This window comes from Myiozetetes cayanensis, unplaced genomic scaffold (assembly GCF_022539395.1).
Source record: "Myiozetetes cayanensis isolate MyiCay16 unplaced genomic scaffold, myiCay2020 scf4, whole genome shotgun sequence".
Classification (NCBI taxonomy): Eukaryota; Metazoa; Chordata; class Aves; order Passeriformes; family Tyrannidae; genus Myiozetetes; species Myiozetetes cayanensis.
The window spans coordinates 65161081-65164757 of NW_026087631.1; the positions used below are offsets into that span (position 1 = coordinate 65161081).

The window sequence follows — 3677 nt, forward strand, 5'->3', positions numbered from 1 at the left end:
GGCAGCTCAGCGTGTTCAAAGACTGTGGGCAGGAGAATTCCAGGCTGGAATCTGGCATTCTGTTTAAAAACAGCTTTGGTGGGATTTGTGTCCCTTGAAAAAAGAACTCAGGAACCACGTCTGAAAATCACTGTGAGGCTTTTTATTTTGCCAAGAAAAAAGGGATGGTGGGGAGCAGCAACCCCTTTATTCTTCTGAGAATCCCCTTTTTGGGTCACCAGCAATCCCTGCCAGTGGTTCAACACCGCCCCTGGTCTTACCTGCATTCCAGGGTAAAAGACAGCCCAACTCCACCAGCACGGGTGAACCAACTGAGGAACAGATGAAAACAGAAATAACCCAATGTGGAGGGGAAAAAACTCATCCCCAGCCTGCTGGTCCCACCAGTGCTGTTTCCTCGTGGGATATATTTCAGCTACCGACTGTCACACTGGCTTGACCCAGTGTGGGTCAGCAAGCTGTGTGATCACACGTGATTTCCATTTACATGCAGTGATGGGATGGGATGTGGCTTTTGCCCTTGGGTTGGTGGTCAGGAACCTTCTGGGGCTTGGGGTTAAACGTGTAGAACATGACATCAGATATTTGGGTGACTGGGCCATTTAAGTGATGGTAGCCAGAGACTGTGTTGGGGTTCTTGCAGCACAATGTAGGTTTTTGGGAGGAAGCATGCATGCTATTTTGTGGGGTTTTGCCATCTACAAGATGCCTTTGTTGATTTTTGATGTCAGTGCCTGGATAGCTGATGTTGGTGTGGGATTTTCCCAGGGGTGCATTTGAGGCTGGCTTGCCATCTGCCTGTGTCTCTCAGGAAAGCTGGAGATCTGGAATGTCATGCTGATAAGATGCTGGTACACAGAATTTGGGGATGCTCACCCTTGCTTAGAACCCACCCAGGAATGGCTTCTCCTGAGCTCTGAACCTTCAGATTCCTGGGGACAGAGTCAGGGGAAGGATTCCTCCAATTCCCAGGGGTCTCTGGGCACAAGGATGAAGCATAGCAGGAAGCAAGAGCTCAGTAGTGGCTCTTTGGGCAAGGCGGGATGGAAGGAGGTGCACGATGGTCAGGCACGTGGTCTGGAATGCAGTAAAATGTTTTTTTAATTAATATTACTACTCTTAGCATTGCAGGATTGGGCGTAATTAATGACTCACTATGTGCTGAAATACTTCATTAAATAACCTGTTCCGTGAAAGGCACCTCTGGTCCTGCTCCCCGCTGCAGTCCGTGTGTATTTCCACATACGCACCTGTGTCTGGGTGTGCGTGTGCCCCCTCCTGGAGGCTGCGGGAGTGGAGAAAGCGCCTGGAGGCTGGGAAGGCTCTGGGCAGGGCCCTGTTATTCAGTCCCCCCAGGATAGACCCCGAGCTCGTTCTTCCACCCCGGCTGGGCATTACATGCCATCCAAGGGATCGCAGGAGTGAGGAGGGGATGCTGAGGGATTTGCACAACGGGCACCCCTGTGACCCACCCTGGACCTGTCCCTGCCTGAATCCCTCCTCTCCTGCTGCTCTCAAGCAGCGCAGGGATGTGACCTTGGGGCCAAGGATGACCAAACTGGTTTGCCCAGCCTTCCTAAAAATCCTGCACAGGGCTGTAATTACCCTCACCTTTAAACAGAAGGGAGCCTGACACTGCAGGTACGGCCACGGCACCCGCAGGGGTCTGGCAGGGAATCACGTCCCGGGAGCAGAGCGGCACGGACGGGATGGAACGTGAGCAGCTGGGAATGGGGGAGAGGGGCGGAGCTGAGAGCGGCAGTCCTCGTCCTGTCGGGGAGAAGAGGAGGCTCCTCCAGGCAGGAAGCTGTTTCTTTTGGGAAAACGTAGGATAAATTCCTCCGAAGTTAAGGGCTCGCACTCGGCAGAACCACTCAGGCCGTGCACAGGAATTACTTGCAAAACCTGACGGGAGTTAAACTGCCCCAAAACTGGAAGTCAATTTTGGAGGTGTGCAGGGGAGCGTGTGCACGGACGGGAATGGATGCAGGGGATTTGTCTGCCCAGATCAGGGAGCAGGGTTAAGCCTGTGGAATGCGACCCAGGCCACTAAGATGGAAGAAAAACCGATTCTGAGGTTACAATGGGCAAAGATCCTCCCCCTGTGGCGCTCTGGAGAGGGCTGGGGAAGTGGCTGCTGGAGGCTGGGATGGAGAGAGGCTGTGATGCAGCAGCCAGGCAGGAGCTGCCATGAGCAGTAACAGGGACCAGAAGGCTCATGCTGTACCTACAGCCACCACCTGCATCCCCGAGTGGGGATGTGTGTGGGAGATGGCCCCCAAATACAACGAGTTAGCTTGGCTGTCAAGACACACTTCCTTTGGAAAGCAGAAGCCAAACACCCATCTGGAGGAGTCCTGGTCCCCTAGCTGACACAAGCCTGAGACCCTGCTTCCAGCAGATTTTCCTGCGTGGAAGTCATTAAATACCAGGGATGTGGAGCTTGAAGTGTTCTTGGTAACGATGCTGGTGACTGCCTCAACCAGACAGCAGGTCGGGTGACACACGGGCTGACGCCAGCCTTTTTTGGGGACAGAAACAATGCCTGGCTCGACACTGTGACTTCCGAGGTGCTGCAAAAAGCAGTGTGTAGAAATGGTGAAAGCTGGGCAGGACATGGCATTACTCTGCTTCCCCTGGAAGAAGGAAGGTGAGAACCTTCCCTATTCCGTGGCAAGTCAGATGCAGCAAAGACCTGCAGGTCAGGGAGAGTATCAACTGCAAACATTCTCTGAACACACAGCTTTCTTCCCACCTCCAACACGCAGCCTGTTTGTTCACTGTTTCCCCCAAACCTGCTTGTTTTTTCCCAACAGCCCATGAGCACTGGGATGATCTGGCTTTGGGGTCCTATGTGGGAGATGGAACTCTAGGGATACTATCCCAGAGCAGAGCCCCTCTAAAGGGCAGTCCCACTGGAGTCACAACATCCCTGTGTCACGAGAGGGTGTGGATCAGTGAATCAGACTGACTACAGACAGCCACGCAAAGAAACAGTTCTGGACACAGAACTAAAATTATCTGGGTCCCAAATCTGCGTCCTCCTGTTCAGGGACACACACGCGGTGGGGCTTTTAAATACCCTGACAACCCAAATCCGATCAGGGCGGGCCTGGGTTTCAGGTTTGCTCCTGTAAATGCGTGTACATGCAACATGTACGAAGGGGATATTCCTCCAACCCCGATAATCCGCACGTAACGACGCTGCTGCCTCCCGGTGCCCGCTCCTGCCGGCCAGGAGGATTCTGGTGGCTCCCGGTGCCCGTTCCAGCTATCCAGGGGGAGTTCCCTGGCTATCCGTGCCAGCTCCTGCCGGCCAGGCCGGATCGGCCTCTTGGCAGGTCACGCCCGGAATGTCCACGCCGATTAATCACCAAGTGCCACGGCGCGGCCCCGCGCTCGCCCGCCTGAAGGCGAGCCCCCTCCGCTCCGCCGCGCCAGCCGCGGTTTTGGGTCGAAAAGCGGCGATTTCGGCGCTCCCGGAAAGCGGAAGCGAAGCGCGGAGCCCCGCCCCCCTCCGTGGGCGGGGCCGACCGGGAGGGGCGGGCGCGCGGGCGGCGCGGCCAATAGAAAGCCTTCGCGGGGGCGCGCGCGGCCAATAGGGAGAGGGGACCGGCGGCCGCCGGGGCGCGCGCGCCGCCGCACGTGGCGACGGGGACCCCACGTGGGCGGCGGCC

General features: G+C 56.2%; 1 protein-coding gene across 3 annotated transcripts in view; it reads right to left on the reverse strand.

The window, feature by feature from the left end:
- TPGS2 (tubulin polyglutamylase complex subunit 2) overlaps nt 1-3677 on the reverse strand; it is a 698248-nt gene that overhangs the window by 509022 nt on the left and 185549 nt on the right. The gene's annotated exons all lie outside the window — the stretch shown is intronic.